At 39.7% G+C, this 22,462-nt stretch overlaps 1 protein-coding gene across 5 annotated transcripts in view; it reads left to right on the forward strand.

Moving 5' to 3' along the window:
- Positions 1–8,532: 8,532 nt before the first annotated feature.
- The window catches only part of TEAD1 (TEA domain transcription factor 1), a 208,919-nt gene continuing 194,989 nt past the window's right edge, over positions 8,533–22,462 (forward strand). For 4 of the 5 annotated variants that reach the window (XM_048855607.2, XM_048855606.2, XM_075129426.1 and 1 more), the window contains exons 1-2: positions 8,533–8,823; positions 9,502–9,633. The gene's annotated coding sequence lies outside the window, so the exon portion shown is untranslated. Of the gene's footprint in view, positions 8,824–9,501; positions 9,634–18,350; positions 18,406–22,462 lie in introns of those variants that run through there. The other variant, XM_075129424.1, reaches the window with a different exon arrangement.

Consider the following 22,462-nt stretch of genomic DNA (forward strand, 5'->3'; position numbering starts at 1 on the left):
CTCAAATAAATTGGTTAGTCTCTAAGGTGCCACAAGTACTCCTTTTCTTTTTGCAAATACAGACTAACATGGCTGTTACTCTGATAGATGTCTAATGTAACTTTTACCTCTGCATGGAACAGGATTAAAAATCTTTCCTTCTTTGGTTTTTATTTTCCAGTCAACTGGTTCTGCAGAACACAGAATACTTGTCTCCATGGATGCTGACTTCCTTGGGTCAGTAGTTTTGGGTAGCCTTTCTCAATACTTGGGTAAGTTCTGCCATCAGCACGTGACTTTATGGGAGCTGGGTGTAACAGGAACCATTCGAGTTAATATATACTGACCTCAGCCTTGTGATAGGGGAATTAACCTTTGGAATTCTGACCTAGGTCAGATAAGTAGCAGCTGGAAATAAAGTTCAATCCTTTACCAGCATTTCTGTGCCACACTCGTATTACACTGAATGCACGCATCCAAACTAAGTAGGGTATAAACGAATAGGCCCAAATTCTGCACTACTTTATGCCCCATGTGATCTCTCTGAAGTCAATTGCGAGTGCAGAATTTGGTTCAGTAAAGAGGGAGCTGGTTGTGACATTTATACGTAGGTTACCCAACACTTTCCGATTCTTGCAACCTTTTTCTGAAATGTGTAACACCTCCATTATTTGCAACAGGCCTTTGAAATTTGGCAGGGGTAAAGCTGTCTGGTTAGACCATTTAATTATTTCTGTCAATTTAAATAATAATAAAAAGATACCTGTACAAAGCTCTAGGTGCCCTAACATATAATAATTACTACAACAAAATCCTATCAGCATTAACAAAACCATTCAAAAAGGAATTCTGCCAGTGAGCCACCTACAAAAAAGCTCGTCCTCAGTCCATCATTGTGGGATGCCCTCCGCTCCCTCCAACAGATGTCTTTTGCTGTGTTCCCTGAAGGTCATCACATTTGGAGGAGCAAGTTCTAAAGAACCCCCTGTTTGCCACCCCGTCTTTTTTATAATGACATGGTCCACCCTGGCAAGGAAAGGTTGCATCTTAGCCAGACACAGATGGTAAAAAGGCTGCCGGCATTACCTCTGTGGTATGCTAATCAAATAGCATGAAAAATGTCACCCCGCAATTCATAAACCAGGAACAATTTTTTTTCACATTTCACTTTGAATGTTTGAAAAAGAGGCATAAGAAGAAATGATTACCTGTTTTGAACAACTAAACTTTTTTCTTTCTCTCGCTGCAGAACTCACCTGCAGGGATGATTTGGCCAGATGTGCGCTCACCTGGAAGTGTTTCCAGACAACAGATCCAACTGCTGAGGTCACTTTGGATGTTCCCTGGGTGTAGGAATGGGGGTGGAAATTGTCATTCTAGGGAAGTAACCTTAGTCAGGGTGACTGTCTGTGCCCACTGAATAGAGAGAACACCAGATGATGGGATGAGTAGGATAGACCAACATAAGGAAATACTGGGTGGAGGTGGGTAAACAGTTCCCATCTGCAGTGCCAAACCCAATGCTAGCAATTCTATCCTCAGCGGGGGCTAACAAAAGGACTCTACTGAGTGCCAGACTTCTCTGGCAGAGAATCATTCTCTTAGTCACAGTCTCCTGTAATACAAGTAAATTAGGACATCATTCAGACCCTGCCTGCTCCACCTTCCAAGTAGAATTAACCCCATACTAATAATCAGAACCTCAAGACCGACATTCAGCCTCATGGTGTGATGATTTGGGAATCTGTCTGTTTAATATATGAATTCCATGTGAGGTTATGAACTCTCAGTATGTATCTTTACCAGACTGCAAACTCCATTTTGAATATGGGGGCTAGTTGTCTTTTCTGTGGTCTCTTTGCCTACATGTTGTACTGAAGTTCCAAGGTGTAGTGATACAGGGCTGCGAAAAAAGGGTTGTTAACCCAGGATGGTCTTCTGTTCACATGCAAACATCCGGGATATTAGACTCCACCAGGAGAACTGGTTTGTCTGAGAAGAAGTTGCCTGGCAATGAAGTCACCTGGGAAGGCAGATCCAGGAGTTACCTGAGAGAGGGACAAGAAGGTTATAAAGGTTAAGGGCAGATCTATTTGGCATTTTCAGCCATTTTTACCAGCTCAAGATGAAGGAAGTTGGTGAAGGAGCTTAATGAGGTAGGGGGGACTCTGCCTACCTGATCACAGATGGTCCCCCATGGACCCCCAAAAGAAGGCTAAGCTAGAGTGGGGGCCATTGCATTCAGGGTGTTTGTTTCTTTCTATACGATGTGTACTCTGTGTATTTCTCATGCTTATTTAAAGAGAAATTGTGTGTTAGAATCCTGTGCAAAGTGTCTCTGTGCTTACAAATAAAGGGCTAAATCTAGCAATCCTTACTTGGCCAATAAGGCCTAGTCAATGGAGTAGTGACCAAGTAGGGACTTGGCTGGATTTGGCTTATTGTGATCACTAACACTTAAAGACCAAATCCTATCCCATCCTCCATAAATGATTCTGCTGGGAGAAGGAGGAACATAAGAGCTCCCATACTAGGTCAGACCAACAGTCCATCTCACCCAATATCTTGTCTCCAAAAGTGACCAGTACCAGAGCTTCAGGGGGTATGTATAGAACAAGGAAATTTTAGAGAGATCCACTCCTGTCATCTCTTCCTGGCTTCAGGCAGTCAAAGATTTAGGGTCACCCCAAGCATGGCATTGCATCCCTGACCATCTTGGCTAATAGCCATTGATGGACCTATCCTCTGTGAATTTATCTAATTATTTTTTTAACTCAGTTATACTTTGGTGATCACAAAATCTCATGGCAATGAGTTCCACAGGTTAATTGTATGTTGTGCAAAAAAGTACTTCTTATTTGTTAGTAAATTTAATAAATAAATGTGCTAGTCTATGAGGTGCCACAAGTACTCATTGTTTTTTCTTATTTGTATTAAACCTGACACCTATTAATATCATTTGAAGGATTTGGGGACCTTGTGTCTCAGAGCATGGGAGGTTGGAAAATGGGGAAGGCTAGAGCAGGACAAGAAATACTTCCAAGTTGGCCACTCAGTCTACATGCCAGATTCCAAGATGAGGCCCTAAAACAGCATGGGATAAATTAGTGAAGGGCCAGATTTTTAAAGGTATTTAGGCACCTAAATATGCAGCTATGTGCCTAGTGGGATTTTCAAAAGTGCCTAACTCCCATTGAAAGCTTAGGTGCTTTGAAAATTCCACAAGTTGCCTATCTGCATCTTCAGGGGCCACAATACCTGTAAAAATCTGGCCTAAAGTGCACAGAAGATGTGCCATACTATATAAATGCTTAATAATAGAGCTGGGAAATGTTGAAAAGTTCAAAATTTCAAAGAAAATTAGAAAGGAAATTCTGCAACATTTAATGTTAGTTAGTATCCCGTCACACCCCCCCCCCCCGCAACCAGTTACATAATTGTGCAACATTTCAAAATTTATGATGCAAAATAGAAAAAACAATTCTGCAAACATTTTTCAACCAGCTCCTCTATTGGATTAGTATTAGAGGTTAGGAGGAGATTGTGCTCATGGGACACACTAAAACTATTAAAAATGATACAGAGCCCAGGATTAAATTCCCTTATTTTTTGAGGATGATATATATGGATTTCAAATAGAAATGCCAGAATTATTAATGCAGTAAACATTCTTTGAAAAGTGAAATTAGAGATTTTGTGTATGGGGGCCATATTTTTAATTGATAAATGCTTAAAGAATGTTTCCTTTTTGAAAGAATTAGAGGACAGAGGGAGTGAGATGCTCCTCTCACATTGTTTCCACTCACGCAGCATAGGGGCTGCACTGTTGCAGTGTTAGTGATTCGATCCATGGAGAAGCACACAACCCTGAACTCAGGTCATGGCAATTCTAAAAGCTTTTCAGTTCACCTTTAGAAATGAGCAAGTGGAATCATCTCAAATTATATATTTCCAGTCCGCACTATTTGAACTCAATGGGACCTTGAATCCTTGGTCCGGGTTCTGATCGCCTCTAGACTCATTTGTTATAGTTCACTACGGAACTGTTATTTGTTCTCACTCCTTGCACTGTCTGCTGCTTTTACAGAGCTCAGCATCAGGATTTATAATATGTAGAAAGCTGTTCCATCATATTACAGCTGCCCTGTAGTATTTTCACGGGCGCCTTGTTCAACAACACATTGATTCTGAGGCTTCATTTGTTGCTTTTTAGAGATTGACCTGCGTCAAAACCTTAGCTTTAAACATCCTCAGAGTTTAGGGGTCTTTCTAATCAGAATTCAGATTCAATTTTTTCAAATGGAGCCTGTCTTTCTAGGGGGCCAAACCAAAACATTGGATCCAAACACCACTGAACTTTGGGGCGTTCCAAATCTGGCTCGGCTTCCAAAGTTTGCCATGTGAGTCTATTTCATTGTATTATCTCTCACTGAGCTATCTTAGGGTTGAACCCTCTGTCCTTCGGCACACTTTGGATTCTGCCTCCTAGAGACTCTTAAGAGCACAGTGTGTTTGAACAATATTGTTTGACAATTTCTCCTATGCTTACTACCAGTGTTCAGACTGAAGAAGAAAGCGGTGGTTTGGACACACACACACACACACACACACACACACACACACACACACACACACACACACACACACACACACACACACACACACACACACACACACACACACACACACACACACACACACACTTGCATTCCCAATAGGACTTAAAGTCCACAACTCCTTTTTTGCCAGGGGAAGAATGACAGTAAACAAAATAAACATTTTCTAAACTTAAAGTTGTGTGAACTTTTGCTTATTCTTTCTCCTCCCTTTTCCTTATTCCTTCCTTTTCCTTATTCCTCTTTCTCTCCTTCCAGCTCCAATTTTTATTTTTGTGCCTCTTCGTCCTTTTCTTTTTTTACTATTGCTTTCTCTCTTGCCTTCATAATATTTTTTCCAATTGCTCTTTTTCTCCCTCTTCCCGAGATGCTCCCATTTCTTTCCTTTCTCAAGTCCTCCACGTCCTGCTCTTACTCTCTCTTCCTTACCCCTCCCTTCCCTTCCTCACTCATACATTTTCCCCTCCTTTTCCCTAGTCTCTCTCTCCTTGTCTCCCTCCCCCTTAGAGTATGTTTATGCCTCTATCTTTTTAGCCATCTCTCTCTCTTTGTACTATCTTCCCCCATAAATCTCTCTCTCTCTCCCTCCCCCCATGCTATATCTCCCACTCCCTAGTCGGTATCTCTACATTCTTTCACATCTCTGCCCTATTTAGGATGAGCATGTGTCTCTGGAAACTAGAAAGTCCGTATTTTCAGGTTTCTCCCAATGTCCCTGAGTCTTAGTTTTCATAATTCCCTGCACGCCTGAAGAAGCCATTCATCACTGAGCACAGATTGTGGGAGCAGGCTTGCTGAGCACAAATGTGCCTGCTAGATCACCTCCACACCACGTTGCTACCTGACCTCAGCCCCCGTAAGCGTCCAAGCGAGTCTACCCTCACATGACAGCAGTGTTACTTGGCTGAGGTTGGAGAATAGGAGCTGCTGCTATTTTCTTTCTCTGCTCTTCTTCAGCTGACAAAGCCCTACTGTGAACACATGCCTGACCCTGCCTGACCCTACCCAACCCCACAAAGGACAAGTGTCCTCATTTTTTTACTCTGAAAAATCTGGTTATCCCAACTCTGCTGGGACTTCAGGATCTGGGATGTATGCTTTTTGGAAGTGATTCCATATACCATATCGGTCATTATCTGTTAAGTGTCAAACATCAAGCTCTCTCTACCTCAGCTCTATGAGGCTTTTGGAAAGAAGCATCCTCTCTGTCTCTCTCTCTCTCTCTCTGGTCATCCCATTATCATCTACAGCCTCCTGGCTACTGCTAGTGTGGGGTAGGGATGGTAGGATCTCTAAACTTTCTCCAGTCTCTGATTTTAGAGCCCTCCTTTCCTGCGAAGAACTTGAGTGCCAAGTTGAAGAAGGTTGAAAGCTAACCAGTATCCTGCCAACTTTCACTGCATCTATTGGTCAGCAGAGAAATTGACAGGAATGATGAGGTCAGTTTCATCCTACTGCTGCTTGAGAAGGCTCTGAATGGCAGCTGAGGTTTTGGGGTGGTCTGTCTGCAGGCTCAGGCCAATGACAGTGCATTGGTCTCTATTTGGTCCACAACCATAAGGGTAAGAAACTACCCCCCTGCCTTGTATCCACCCCCGATGAGAGTTTAGATTCTGCAGAAGCTGATTGCGCTCTCCCAGGAGAACTTCTAGAGGTGCGTGGAGTTTTCAAGCTCTGATAATCCAGGATCCAAATCCTCTCCATCTCCCTTTCATGTGTACCTACAATGCTCTTCTGGGGCCTGCACATGGAGGAGCACATGAGCAATACTTAAGGTGTTTTATCTGTAAGCCCCATGCTATGAGATAAATGTCACATCTCACTGAACTGGTGCCATATTTCTGAGAAGTATCCTTGGAAATCCACTGGACATGGAGGAAGAAATTGTTTCATCTCTGGTTTGAGATAACTTCTATAACCAGGTAATATTCAGTAAAGAACTCTTGAGTCAGGTTTGTTAGGGGAGAAAGGGTAACACATTACCATATTTATGTTAGGAGTTAGCACTCTACTCTGACTGACTCAGGCTTCAGGACACAGCTAGTAAAATAAACTTAGGGCCTAGGCAGAGACTTTTAGCTTAGTCACCCTGCAATTATGAATCATTAAATTTGCATAGGTACTAAGGCTCTGATGCACAAAGGTATTTAGGCTCCTAAATCAATAGAAGTTAAGGGCCTAACTACCTTTGTGGATCTGGGCCTAACCAGCTAAGTAACGTGATGATAGAACTGATTGAAAATGGGGAGAAAAGGAAAATGTCAACATAATTTTCTTTTTAAGTGAAATTTTCCAGCAGTTGGTTAAAAATTGAACACCCCCTTCCCCAAATTGTGCAATTTCCTCCCCCTCCCCATTTTTTGCCAATATCTCCAAAAGTTCAGAAATGTCCAACCAGTTCTTTTTGGGAACTTGCTATTAGTTACAAGACTGATTTTCAGTGTGGTGGAGTTCTAATAGGTTCGAGCTGGTATTGCCAGTGTAACCCACAGGTCCGTACTTGTTCTGCATCCCTTTGTGCCTGATCCACAGGGGATATGAACCAGTCACAGAGCCTGGCTCGAGTGATAGTGTCTCATTCCTTTAGCCCTGGAAGTCCCTGGTTCAGTCATGAGCGAATGATGGCTAAAACGGCGCCTGCCAGAACAGCGTGGCTCTCTTGGAGTGTCATTGGTTAGGAATATGGAATGATTTAAAGAAAAAAAAAAAAAAGACACATTGTGTGTATATAGAGAGAAACAACTCATCATCCATTCTGAATTTTACAGGGCAGCTGCATTAAAATATAACAGATGGAATTTAGACGGTGAACTCCACCCACCAGCAGACCAGCACACCAGGAGGTTGTACTGCGATGCGAACATGTTAGTGCTGCACAATGATGCCACATTGCAATGTTTCTGATGCCCTGATGCAATTTTTCTTACTCATCCTGGCTATTCTCAGAAAGTAGCAGCCCTGCTGGGCAGCTTCAAAGGTGGATAAAAATGGCATTTGCACATATAAAAGAAGCAATTTCTTTCACAAACGGTCACTGATGCATCCAGTTACCCATTTTATTTATGCATATACAAGTTTTCACAAGCACAACAGCTTAGCCTGCACTCAGCAACTATTTCCATAAGGAACTCGGATTGTTAACTACGAAAGATATGTATTACAGTAATGCTCCAGGGAATGTATTTTGGAGGAATGGATTGCATTAATATGAGAAAGATAAAGACACCTACATAGCATTTGGCCTCAAAACTAAAGCTGTGAAAAACTTTCCTAAAAAAACCAGAAACGGGGACCATTTTATTATTTCAGATCAACTCTGAAAAAAAGAAAAAAAAAAGCCAGTGGGTTTGACCCCAAACTCCGGCAATGCCCAAAACGCTGGGCTGAGTTTTCCCCTGTAACTTTGAAATCATTCACGTGGGTTTCGATTTGAAGGGGATCTTCCTGCAAACTTTTTCAGGCTCTGATTTCACTTGGTACGTATCTGAGCTCTGCTGTAGGCAAAACTGTGCAAACCTGCAGAAACAAACCAGAGAAAGTTTGCAGGGACTCTTCTTAAAAGTGCCTGGACCCTCCCAGCTAGAGCAAAGCCAATCCAGGCTGCAATGAACCCCCCTTTAGGCGCAGTCCTCCGCCCTGCAAACCAACTCCAACTCTGTGCTCCTCGGTGCATAGCCCCGAGCTCTTGAGGCTGGCTGCAAATGCCTCGGCATGTGTGCGATATCCCATTGCAGCGTCAGGTGGCTTTTCCGGTGACTCCCCCTCAGTCCCCTCCCCATGTGATCTCTCCCCTCCCCATGGCTCCTCCCTCCTTAACCCCCCTCCCCGCCTGGACTTTCCTATGAGGTCACCAGCTGCTCCCTGGCTCCTCCCCCCTGCATCCCCTGCATGATGCGGGCCCAGACTCCACCTCCCTGTAGCGAGTCCGCTCCTCGCGTTCATTTCATTCCTCTCTCATTCCGAACATTCTTAGCATCGCTCGCGCCGCACAAGCCCATCCGAAAGCCCAGCCCGCCCCACCGCCGGCTTGGGCAGTAACTAATCACTTGAAGGGATTCAATAATCCTGCAAACAGCCAGCTATAGCCTAGATATAAATAGAGAAACTGCAGATTAAAAATAAACACGGGGCTATAAATAGCAACCCAAGCCCAGGGGGAGCTGGACGAAGTTTGCAATTGCATTGCAAAGAGCTGGTGGTGGTTGCAAAGGTGGGGAGTGGAGTGGAGGTAAGTTTTGTGTGTGTATGTACGAGTATGTGGTCGCTGCTGCTCGGAGGGAGCTGCTGCTATGCTCATCTCTCTCCCTTTGCTTTGTGTGGCTGGAGCGGGGGGGGGTCTCCTTTTATTTGCTTGGAGAGCTACATAGGGAACTATGGCCCCCCTCTTTCTCCTCCCAACCCCCACCTCCAATCCCTGCAGGTGATCTGGGGAGGAGGGTAAGGAAAGGGACTTGGGGAGGGGGGGAAGAAGTTGTTTCCAATGGAGTTTTTGCTGCTTTGGGGTTGTAGCCAGAGCTGCAACAGGCGGCTGCTCCTGTTCCTCTCTCTCTCTCTCTCTCCCTCTCTCTCTCTCTCTGCTCCTTGCTGCTGCTTTCACTTAGTTGCCTGAGTCACTGCTTTGCAGCCTGGCGCTCGCTCACACACTCACACACACACACAAATCTTTGACATTTTTCACATTTTTCATGAAGAAGGAAGAAGTTAGGAGCGGCCCGTGGCTTGCAAAATAAAATCCTCATAATAATCCAAACTCTCCCAGCGTTGTGCCCTGCAAAAGTGACTCGCTCTGAATCGAGAGAGCTCTTGGGTTTCGTGCCTCGAGTTTTGTTTTCCTTCCCCCCTTTTCTTTTCCTCTAAAAGATGAAAGAAGGAATGTTCTTTTTTGCTGCTTCTTCTCCTTCTCCAGAGAAGCTGCTGCTGGTTAATTGCACATCCAAGTGGAAAATTTTCGGGAGTCAGCAGAAATATTGTATCCAAAAAAGACAAAGTCGCGGTTACAACAAAACTGAAGAGATTGTGCCTGGAAAACTTCCTTTCGGTAGGAACCATAGGGTTATTTATTTATCCGTAACCTTTTAAAGAGATCTGTTCTGCAGATGCCCACGGTGCTGATCCAAAGGCAGCCTTTGTTCACAGAAGTAAAATTTGCAAAGGAAGTACACTTTTAAGGGGGAGGGGAAAAGTTATATGACAGCCTTTGTAACAAAATTAAAACAAAAAAAAAAGAGAAAGAGATTTCTGTTTTCATCCGTCAGAAAAGTTCAAGCTCCTACCTCTGTTAATCCCATTCATGATCCCCCCCCCCTCTCTGAAATCTGTTTTAAATTGAATGGAATCACTGTATAAAAATATTTATGAAACAATGAAATACCAGCCACCCCTGTTTCTCAGGAGAGTTGTTAATTTATTAGAAACAAGTGCCTGCCTTTGATTTGAAGAACTGAAAAGTGACCTCAATAAGTGCTGGAATATTAGGGAGCAGTTGTGCTTTACATTTTCTGAATGTAAATGGTTCCCGGTTTTTTAAAACTTCCTTACCGAACACCATCTAACAAAGTCAGGGCCAGGAAGCATGTCAGAAGTCACTGACATTTTCTGATGTAAAATGTTATAGATATGAAATCCAAACTGAGATGGTACAGCACCCGAAAAAAGTAGCTATACAGCTGTATTCCTGTCCTGGAAGAATAAATTCCTTTCCCTCTGTATTGATTAAGTTTGGAAACAATGTTGCTTATTACTAGCTTGTATAGTGATACTTGCTTTCCCTGTCTAGATTGTCACACATAGCAGCTATAGCATTTTAAAACACTATTCTTTTACTGAAAGTTCAGATACTACAGTCCATCTTGGTATGTACATCTATTAACTTAATGCATCTTGTGGAAAAATTCAGCTAAACAACATGGAGTATTATATACAATGCAATATAACACAGTTAGTGATTATAATTGCTTTGGGATTTAATCCCAAATACAGGATTTTTCATAGAATCCTAAATTTGGAATGCAGTATATAGTGTATTGCCATCTCTATAAATAGTTGGGGAATACCATTACAGGGGCATTAGACTGTGCTGGTGGTACACACTAAAACTATTAAAAACGATACAGACACCAGGATTAAATTACTTTATTTTTTGAGGATGATATATATGGATTTCAAATAGAAATGCCAGAATTATTAATGCAGTAAACATTCTTTAAAAAGGGAAACTAGAGATTTTGTGTATGGGGACACATTTTTAATTTATAGCTGCTTAAAGAATGTTTCCTTTTTGAAAGAATTATGTTTAAACTTCCAGTTTTTTTATCAGATATGTTTCTTTTTCATTATTGCTCATTAAATGTATATTTCCTACTGTGCTGGTTTTGAATGAGGTCCTAATGTATTTTTTAAAGCAGTAGGGGTAGTTATGTGTTTTATCTGATGCTGATATAAACCAGCTGATCAAGCAAAGATATTTTGGTTGTAAGTGATGTACTTCATAGTTTTTCTTTATAATAGTACTTTCTTATTAAACGCACACAAAATATATTTTGAACTACAATTTCAAATGGTCTATTTAGCTGAAATATTTATATTTTCACACCACAAAAAGCAAACCACAACATCACTTCAAATTTGGAATATGGCTTGACATTATGCACACTTCTTTCTCAGTCAGAGCACAGAATGTGGCTAAAATAGAATGTACACAAGGAGTAAAGCAGGGAGAAATTTTGATTTCATGTGAGCTTTAGTAAGGACAGCTTCTGCTTAATGAAGTTTAATTTAGAGTGGAAAGGAACAATCTAAATGTAAGTGGGAACTGGGCCCTCAGTGAATTTCCAGTTGAGATTGTTTATATTGTGGTATGTGTTTGTGAGCAACATGTATGGTATAATTTGCAACTTGTTTCTCTCTCTCTGTGTGTGTGCCAGGACAATGTACTGGTTTTGGATGGTATTAGAGTGGTTCGTAGGCTTTGGTGGTCTTTGACTGATAAAAGTCAAGCTCCATTAGGAGGAAGCAAGAACCCTAAATTTCTTTTTTTAAAGTAATGATTATAGCAAAACTATAAAGTGTCCCTCAAGACTCAGAACATTAAAAATAGTTTATTATAGACCCTTAATGCTTCAGAGAAGCAAAAGTGTAAGAGAGACCTCTTTTACTTAATGAAAAGATGAAGGTGGTTAATAACTTCATTTTTTGTAATATAGTATAATTTTCATTAATAAACCCAAATGTCAAAATGACTATGCAGTCAGATTAGTTTCAGTAGAAATAACTTTTTTTTTTTTTAAGGATCACATGGAATTATTCCAAAAATATTAAATTTCTTTATGCAGTTTTCAGTGTATTTATTTATGGAGAGAGTGTTGCCTTAAAATTTGTGTCCTTCAAAAATATAACTGAATGTACCTTTTGTGATATATACCATTTTTTTAATCCAGCCCTCTTCTTGACATTGTTATCTTATGTCTAATATTACATATAAGATGGTAGAACACAGACACTATCTTTTGAAAGCTATTCCCTTATTTTAGAATTTAAAGATTTGTACAATCAGGCCCTCTCTTACATTAAAGTCAATGGGACGACTCACGCAAGTATCAAATGCTAAGATATTTACAGCATATGCTTTATGTCCTTTGGCATAGTATGATATTTGATGTCTAAATGGAAAATCAAAAAGTAATAGTTATGTTTTTACATCTTTATTAATCAGCAGTGACTTAAGCAGGGTACCCGCATCTGATAACCTAGTTATAAAATGTACAGGATGCATTTCTAGTCACAGTGAGTCAAATCAGTCCTGTCAGTACTGTTTTGACAGAAAATGCAGATTCTAGGCAAAGTTTGACTTTTTTACAGTGATGCAAGTTCACAGTAACTCCACCAACTTTGTTAGATCCAAACATAACACTGAAAGCACCAACTGTGCAAGGGGCCTTTATTTATACAAGTAAATAATAACTTATTTGAGGATCTAAATGTACAGGGTTTGGGATTTAATTACCATTTCGTCACTTTGTAGTAATTTGCAAGGAAATTATTATTAGTTGCCTTGAGTATGAAGGTTGTATATTGCTAAACTACAATCATTTACTATTGTAAAGCTTAGTTATGCTTGACAAACTTTTAGTCCAGCGCCAGACTTGAGAAGTCAATCAGCTGGCTAAGGGGAAGCTGCAGAGTGCTATTAGAGGTTCTGTTGCAGTTTACACAAATACTGTACTATTTAAATGATAGCCTGTGCCACCCGAATGAATCAATTACATTATTTCTTGTAAAGCCAACTGATTCTAGGCCACAACTAATGACATGTTTTGCAAAGTAAAAAAAAAAATCTGTAATAAATCGTCCACGTAGGGCCTTATCCTTTACTTCAGTTTTTGCACAAAACTCCCTTTGACTTCTGTAAGTGGAACGAGGATGGAATATTATTTCCTTGCGTAATTTTGTGTTTGAATTTTATGATTGCTCATTTCCAAAACATAAAAAGCGCCTAATTCAGTGCACTGAAACACCAGTTCCAAATTCCAGCACCCAAATCAATCACTTAGAAATACAGACAGAACTCTGCTGATTTAATTCTTCTGATGCATACAGGTCTTTGTGTGAAATCCTGATCCCACTGAAGTCAAATGGGAGTTTTGCCACTGGCTTCAGTAGGGCCAGGATTTCACCTTTTGTGGAAAACAGGTTAGGCAACTTTAAAAAACATATATTGTCAAAGACAAAAGGCCACCATGTCATCTTTGTGAAGCAGAACTGTCTGTTTGTTTACAAGTCTTTGCCACAGTCTAATCCATAACAATTTATTTGACTAGCTGTCTTACACAGGGAGAGTATGTTTGCTCCACGGACACTGAGCCACTAATCTTGTACTGTATGCATTTATTTGTTGCATGCATTTTTGTAGACTCATCAAGAACATTATGAAAATCCATTTAAAGTTTGAAATGTTCAGGGGAACTTTCATACTCATTGCGGAGATGCAGATCTTCCTTCTCAGCGCCTCCAAATTATATGAAGGTTCCCCAAAAGCAGCCCATTTTATTTTGGAGCTAGTCCAATAAAAGGTCTACAACTTCTTGTTCTTTGAATTTTAGCCTCCATTTACTGGAACAACATGATTATCACTTCTGCATCCTGTCGTATGGGTCCAAGTGGCTTTCTTAGATTTTTGCTCTTATTAGGTCTTCATTAGACATTTTAGTCTGAGGTGTACTGTAGGTTGTAGCAGAAGCATATAAACCCAAAATGAAAGTTTGTTTGCTAGCACATCTCTGGTTTCAAAAGATAGAATTTGGAACCTCAGTGTATGTGGAGGGGGGAAAAATTCAGGATCTTGGGTAAAACGATTAAAATGCTATTGACCGAGAATCTAAAAAAATGACAAATGCTGCTGTTTTTACAGATACATAAACTGAAAACTGCTGCTAATGATGGGAAATGTTAATTATGTGAGAACATATTGAACGTATATTCTCTGGCATGAACTTTTTTAAATGCATCAACTGTGCTGCCTTTTATGCACACCGCTTTCTAATTATCATAATTCAGTTCAGCTCTGGCTTTTGGAAGGAATTCAAGTGCAATCACAACTTAACATGAAAGGAGATTTTTTTTTTTTTTTAAACTGGAACGTTCAAGAACAACTTGAAAAGATAATCTAAAAATGCTATATACTTAGCTGAGTATGCGTAAAAAAATACGTGTATTCCTATAACTGGCTACCAAAGTAAATAAGATTATTAGAACAGATAGTTATCTATGTATCTCATTATCTCACTCTCACACATACACACATAACTCAACACACATTTTCATAATTGGATACCGTAGGTTGTTCTACCTCCTATTGATAAACAGTATTTTTTATTTTGTCACATTTCTTGAAATGATAAATGAAGTAAGTGGATAACCATATTGTTAAAAAGACACTTTCTGAAACAGTGCAGAGGTAAGAAATATAACTGCAGCATTTAAAAAAAAAAAGGAAGAGTACGAGATCCTCATGATTCTTCAGTAAAGCAGATGTGAATCTGTCACTTCTGCTGTGGCTCCGCTGTAAATCATCCTTATCTATCACTATTCACACCTTGCCTTTATGGCATTTGACAGGGTTGTAAAAATTCCAGTTCTTTCAAACCTCTTTAAAAGTTCTTAAATGAGGGGAAAATAACTTACATTTAACTTAAACTTGAATGATCCTTTCACGTGCGTTTTTTGCTTGTTTGTTTTGTAAGGACCACAGCATTAGGTTTGTCTGTTTATCAAGTTTCAAGCTTAAAAAGGAAAAGACAAGTCTGAAAAAAAAAAAAGATCACGTCTTACCCTTTTTACTACAGTATGTGCTACGTTGCTAAAATGCAAAGAAAACCCCAGTGAAACAAAATGACTTCATTTGAGCTGGCACTTAAGAGCAGAATTCACTTCCATAGTGCTGAAATAAAAGAAGCTAAGTGTTTTAAATAGCCACTCCCCTAGGCCAGAGTGTTTTTTAGAAAAGCTCATTGTCTAGATTTGAGCTGTAGCAGTATGTCTGCCTCTGTTAAATCTCCCAAACCAGGCAACTCGATTTCTAAAGTTGACATCTGGTTTACTCTTTGTTCACCTGTTTAAAAAAAATGCAAATAGACGAGCAAGCCATTGCCCTAGAGCTCTTAAAAAAATGCTGTTGACAGTTTGTCAAATAGTGCTTCCAGTCTAAATCTGCAGTAGCCTATTGTTATGCCAGCAACAGGCAACAGAAGTTGTGGCACCATATGGCTAGTATATGCTTCAGATAAGCTATCTTTAATTTAGTTTACCAATAGCGTTTTGATATGCTTCATGTTTGAATCACCAACCACTATGGGCTTTGGGTATTTTTGGTGCCAGATTATTCCTTAACCTTATAGGCATCACAATTATTCCCTTGGTGGAATCTCAGTGATGCTGTTGAACAATAATGCTTGTTTTTGGAATTAGCCAGGGCATTCTTTACATTGTTGTCTTTGCTTTCAGTCATGAGATTATAATTTGGGAATGCTGCTTTAGTCTTGACATGAGAAAATGTCAGAGCAGACTAAAAGAAAACAGGAAGTAAATTCACACAGTAGCATGGAGAGTGCGCCCCCCATTTAAAAAATAGTGTGTGTAGGTTTGCATTTAGTAATGATGGAAAGGAAATACGGTGTTCTTTTATTATGAACAATTTCCTTTCTAAAAAAACAAAAACTGTGTCCTGCCACTAACTTGCAGTTTTAAAGTATTCTGTAAACATCTGAAAATCATTTCATTTCCCACATCCCTGATTCCATCTTTATTCTTAAAACAAATCAGCCTGGCAAAATTTGTTGGTTAATATCAAGGCGCTGACTAGATCTTTTGAATATTGCTTTCAAGATCGACTGAAAACCTTCTGCAAGGCTCTGTGGAAACTCCTTCATTCTCAGTTTTTTTCTAATCAGCTTGCCTCTTGCAGCAGGAAAATAACAATTCTAACAGAGTCATCCATTCAAAGCTGGGTGGATGTCCTCAGGGTTGGATCTTTCTGCATTGCTTCTGACCTTGTCACACATTCCTCTCCTGCTTCTGCCTCTATGGCTTCATCTCTCTTTTTGCTTAAAGGGCACCATGTCTCTGTCTTCTGTTTCTTGGCTCCCCTTCTCTCTTTCTACATACATTTCTTTGCTCTTGGGCTTCTCTTTATTAGGCACTCTCTCTGTGAGATGCCATTTTTCCTGTTCTGTCAGTCTCACCACTCCCTTCCTCTCTCCTCTGCCCACCCCAGTTCTCTTCTCCAGTTACTTTCATGCTTTCTCCATCTGGTCTCTTTAGCCAGTCCTGATCACAACAGTTATTTTCGAATACTGATTATTTCTAAGCATGCATTACTTTGTTTATAGTGCCTTTGGTGCTCATGACATGTTACTGAGCAGTAAGAGGATAAGGTTCTTGCCCAGAGGAACTTATACCCTACATTTAAACCAATTCACTGATTCTGCCCTTCAGTGACTAGAAGGGGTCAAAGAGAAGGGATACACTATCTTGCTTCCTGTATTGTAATCGCAGTTTAAAAACAATGTAATTGTAAAACCAATTCTAAGTTAAAATAGTTCTCAGGGAATGTGGTAGATTGACAATGCAGGAAGCAGGACAATATTTACAGACCAAGTATAGATCAGTCAGCGACCCTTGACTGATCCCCATCACAATGGCCTGAGTACTAACTTGATGGGACACCTTTAGTAGTAAAAGCATAATTCCCTGCCTTTGGCCTCTCTGCTGAGGCTGCCAACAAGGGGGGTTTAATTGTGCTGGGAGATTTATGATCTCTCTGTTTTGAACCTGGTTTGGAAATTACCAGGTAATTTCAACTGGGCCACCAAAGAGCTCAGGTGGTCTTTGGTCAAATGGCATGTTTTGTGGTCGGATAGTAACAACTTTTGAGAACTTCCAACCTGGTACAGATTTGATCAGTAATCCCTCACTTGATCTGATGTATGTAGGGCAGATTTTCAGAGGTTTGCTTATACCAAATGACAAGTGAATGTGGAAGACCTTGGTCCAAATCCCTCCTCTAAATAATTTAGACAGAGACTTAAACCCATATCTCCCAGGTGAGTGCCCTAACCTCTGATCTATAGGATATAGTGAGGATTTGAACCCAGCTCTCCCACATCCTGGTTGAGTATTCTAACTACCAGGGCATAAGGGGGGAGTGGATCACCTCAGTTTCTCTTGAGAAAGGGTTTACCTGGCTTAGGCACCTAACTCCAGGAGGAGGTTCATGGCTGTGAATCCCAAGTGGAGCTAGGTTCCTAACTCCCCTTGGGGGCAGGGATTAGGATACCCCCACCTCTTCAGTGTTTCTTACTGGCTAGCTTAGGTGGCTCCCACTCAGCTTGCTGGCTTTTGTGAATTCCCTTTTGTTCCTAACTCTCCCCATTGATTGTACAGGGAGCCTGGGTGCCTAACTCAGGACTATGGATTCTGTGAGGTGGCAGGGCCCCTAAAAGTTAGGAATTGCAACACTGGGTTTTGCAATGCCCGAATCACCCTTTGTATCTAAGTGCTTACAGATGAACGGCTTGCTATTCAGTCTTCAGTCCACTGACCCATCTTGTCATCTCCCATGTTGGACTGATGGGACAATTAAAATGTAACATCTGTATTTTCTTAACAAGTAAGACAAGTCTTTACATGGTTTGATTTTCGTGGTTAAATTTTAGAACCCAGGAAGTTTGAGTTAATTTGGTATCTACTTAAGTGGGTTTTCCCAACCCTTGCTTGGATACAGTTTTTGTTGTGCAATAGCAAATCCGTAGTGTCAAATAAAATCTATTTCATTCAGTAAATTTACTATTATTTATGTATAGTAATTTCTTTCATCACTTCTTGGAATGTTTAGTGCATGCCCATTATTCAGTTACAAAATATGGATTTGAAAGGGCATATTGTAAAGGCAAGGTTTAAAATATGCAACTTTACATATCCAGTTCCTATTTATTAGGTTGCAGTATCAGTTATATGTTTTGTTAGCAAAACAATGCCACATAACTCAGTCTTGCAAAACCTCTAGAAACAATACAGAAAAGGACTGAAGAGTAACAGAATTATTATAAATCATGGTATGTTTGGAAAATTAACTAATGTCCTGGCCTGTGAGATTTTGGAAACAAATTAAATAATCCTTTTTTTTTTTAGGTAACAGGCTGCTTTTAATGGTTCTTCTCTATTAAGGAAAGTACAGTATTGAAGGTTATTTATTTCTGGGCATGCAGCACGGGGTGAAGAGCCTGCAATTCAGCTAGCAAGGCCTCTGTGCCCTGAGGTAAACTCTATTTCACAAAGGGAATTTTGATTATGGTCTACTGCTCTGTAGCATAGTGGAGGCTTCAAGAGGCAAGTGGTAAATGCTACTAAAGAAAAAGCTGGATTGGAGCCACTGACGTCATCTAAGTAAATCTGCTGTAGGACTATAGCCATAAAATGACTGCCAGCCACTGAGCGCACTTTGGCCTTTTCTTGTCAACTGTTTTAACTGCTTTTTTTTTTTTTTAAAGCAACTTGCATTTTGTTTTCTTTTTCTGTGCGAGTCCTGTGCATGTTGAATGTGTACAAAGGCAAAGGAACACCCCCTCCGACACTGTACGTCCGCATGTGTGTAGCTACAGTTGCCATTCAGAAATAAAAAGTAATCCAGTACTTTTCCATACATGATGAGAGCAGAATTAAGCTTCCCTCTCAAGCTGTTCCTTAGGTAAGAGGCTGGCAGTTCAGGTTACAGCGTACTGATGAGATTTCTGTTGCAAGCAAAAATGTTTTTGATAGTTTAGCAAACATGCTTTCCTCTATGGAATAAATAATAAAATAAAAAGATGACTGGCTGCAAATTCTGTATTTGCACAAACGATTTCAGGAGCTTAAGATCCAGTTGACTAGCACTGTAGCCATTACTTTCAGATTGATCATTGCAGTGCTATGAAAATGGAACTTTCCCCAATTTACTGTCACCAGCTGGTCCCCGATTATACATGGTTACATAAATCATGTATCAACAATAGCAACACTAGAGTTTGTTGATTAAAATGTGGCTGTAGATATTTTTGTACGTGGGGGGATGATATCTAAAAATACATCTGATATCCCACCTGTCCTCCACTTCTGGGAAGTTTAGATGGGTCAGGATCGCAGCAAAGATACTAGGTTTGGATTGTGGCTTTTGAATTCCTTGTCAGCATTCTCTTGGAAGGTGGTCACATTTTTGCCCCTAATTTGGGAGGCATTTTTTGTAGATGTATTTTGAGTCACTGTTAGGAAAGTAAAAATGGGTATATAGTGAAAAACATTTGTAATTGTTTAGGTAATATTTTTCCTCTAAAATATTTTTCTTCCTTTAAAATAGAAATTAAGCATCATTCAGACTGGTTTTTGAATTCATGAGTTTTATGATCAAAAACATATTAAAACCAGTATCTTATCCATGAATCATTAGATGAGTCAGTTCCTGAAACCACTATACAAGCCACACAGTTCTTGGCTACAACTGAATGCAGGAAATCCAGGCTTCAATAACTTCCTTTCCCAGTACTGGCTATGGCGGTATTAGTGGTTAGTATATGCTGCTCTTGTAAGCAATCGGAAGATGTACGTCTGAGGAACAAAGGCACTCAAGTCAATTTGCTGAAACTGTTTATAATTTGTGGTCTTGATTTGGATGTCTGGATATATTGGCATATACTAGATTATGTGTAGCAATCTCTCTCTTTTTTTTCAGCAGTAAAATTCAGAATGTAAAATGCAGTGGGCAAAATTCTTTGACAAAACCCTTCTACCAGTTTTTCAAAAATCTTTGATGTTGCGGAGATTTGTAGTGCTATCAGAAGAATAACAAACAGCAATGCAGAAAGGCTGAACTTTTAAGAGTGCATTTGAAATGTTTATTTAAGTTATTTTATCTTTATTCTTTTGTAACAAACTATTTTATGCTGCTTCAGTGTTCCAAGGGAACTTTAAAAAAACCCCAGCCAAACAAACTTGGAACTTGTAAAACAAAAACACATGATTTGTTTTTTGGTCTGTCTTTTTGCTGTGAAAACAGTTTGTCTCCTCATAACCAAGGACACATTGATTATCTCTATCTCGCTACAGCCATGTTGGCTACAGAATCCAGCTCTTTGAATATGAAGTGTCTACACTACCACAGATACTTCAACATCTGTTCAGGTGAAAGTAATTTTTACCTGCCCGGACTGAATGGGTGAAATTCAGCCTTGCAATTCAGATCTGAATGCATTTAGATCAGGAAAGAATTGGCCTATTATATTTTTCTTAAATATTCTGAAAGATAGCTTGGTATCTTTACATTTTGGCTTTCAGTCGTCAACGCTGTAGGGGAAATAATTAGCATCCCAAAAAACCCAGCATCTACCTATCTTTCATTCTTCTTCTTTGTTCTTATCTCCAAAAAATTGCCCTGCCATAACAAACGTATAATGCAGGTCTGGAGAATAGGAATGGTCCTCATGGTTACTTGGAATATAAAGAAATGATCAAATACAGCACTAATTAAAAACAAGTAAAAGTTAAAGTACTGTAATTTGTTAAAAAAAAAAAGAATCCTACAAAGCAAGTATTTGTCTTTTGAAGTAATCTTTTAAAAACAATTTAGAGTTTTCAACAGCTTAAGAAATATTGAGCTCTTCATTTAATTAGGCATCATGATTATTCAAGAATTAACTATTTATTTATTTATTTATTGCTTTAAATAATGTGTGAATAAACCACTTATTTTGTAAAGCATTCTGTGGGTCAGTTTCTCTGCTGAGGGTTACAGCAGCCCCAGTGAATGAGGAGGAGCTGTGTCATAGGGGTTTTCCCAGACATAAATAATTTTGAGGGATGGTGAGAGGTCATGAGGTATAGCAGTCTCTCTCATGGCAGGTAAGTTTCTTTGCCCTGAAAGGCACAATGCTTTGCAAGGTTAACAGCTCTACTCTGTAGGCCAGTGTAGTCCATTCAGTTTTCCCATCTGATTGAAACCCAGAAGGAACCTGGCATCATCCCCAGGGAGGTGCAGTGCTACTGTGGTTTCTCCAGTTCTAGCTTTCGGTGGGCGGTTGGATTGCTGTAGGCATGGGTTCCTGCCAGTGATTTATGGGAACTTCCACAGTTGCAGAGAACATCCCAGCCAAACAGCTCTGTTGCTACGGATGTACCGAAGACAGTTTGTCCGATGGCAGTTAAGACAGTTTGTCCAATGACAATTAAGGTAATGCTGTCAAGTCACTTGGACCTTGGATTTAACTTACTGTAAAGCTATGCAGTGTGCTAGGAAACATGCTCACTGTTCCACTAGTGAATGTTGATTTGGGGTATTTTTCGTTTAAAATTGCGTGTTTTAGCAGCACTGATGAACAGTGCATTTGCACAGTACATGATCAAAGAGCACATGAAAAGCCTTCATGTTGGTGACCACATAATGGGCAATTTTTTTCTCTATCATCCAGTGTTAAACAACTGATTGTTTAAAAAATAATAACAATAATTTAAAAAGCCCTTAAAATGGAATAAGGATCATGTTCCTATTATGATGGAAAAGTTTAGAAGCAAGTTAGTCATGTGTTACATGACTTGTTTGTCTTTAATTATTTCAGTTCTAAGGAAATTAGGATGTTTTAGTATCGTTTTCCTATTTTAAAGGTTTTGCATACCAGAATTTTAATACATAAGCTTGCAGGTTACTTTTTTGCCCACACTTTATATGTGTTTTAAATCTAACATTTTATGTGTGAAGTATCGATCTGAGAAGCAACTCTAATGTGAATTTCAGCTTGGGATTAGAGGCCTGGGGCTTTGAATTGCTTACTGTCTGTAGACCAAGTCGTCACTGGCCAGTGATTGATTCATTAATTAAAATCAATTTAAATGGATTTGTAAGCCTCATGTAACAGATTATCTTATTAACAGCATAGAAAAGGCAGTGTGATCTGCGAGGAATGTGTCACTTTAGACAAAATGTAACATGATTTTATGGGAGAATTTCATGAATTGCTGCTGCCCTAAGTGATCTATGCAAATGAAAGAGCCTTGCTTAAATCCTACATTAAACAGACTCTTCCTGTTGAAGAATTTTTATTTTTAGTGAGTCTCCTCCAACATACTTGCCTTTAATCTTAACCTGTGTGCGTATGTGTGCTCATGTGTGTATTCATGCCCGCAAGGACACTTTAAATATCACGTAGCTTCTGACAAAGTCTGGTCTTTAAAATTCCTGCAGAGGCTCTTCCAGAGCAAAGGAAAACATGCCCATGTTTTTCTTTTCTGTTTTTGTTTTTAAAAATAACAACAAAACAAAATGTCAGAAGGAACATCTAATGACAGTTAAT

Source organism: Caretta caretta, chromosome 6 (genome assembly GCF_965140235.1).
Source record: "Caretta caretta isolate rCarCar2 chromosome 6, rCarCar1.hap1, whole genome shotgun sequence".
In the NCBI taxonomy this organism is placed as follows: Eukaryota; Metazoa; Chordata; order Testudines; family Cheloniidae; genus Caretta; species Caretta caretta.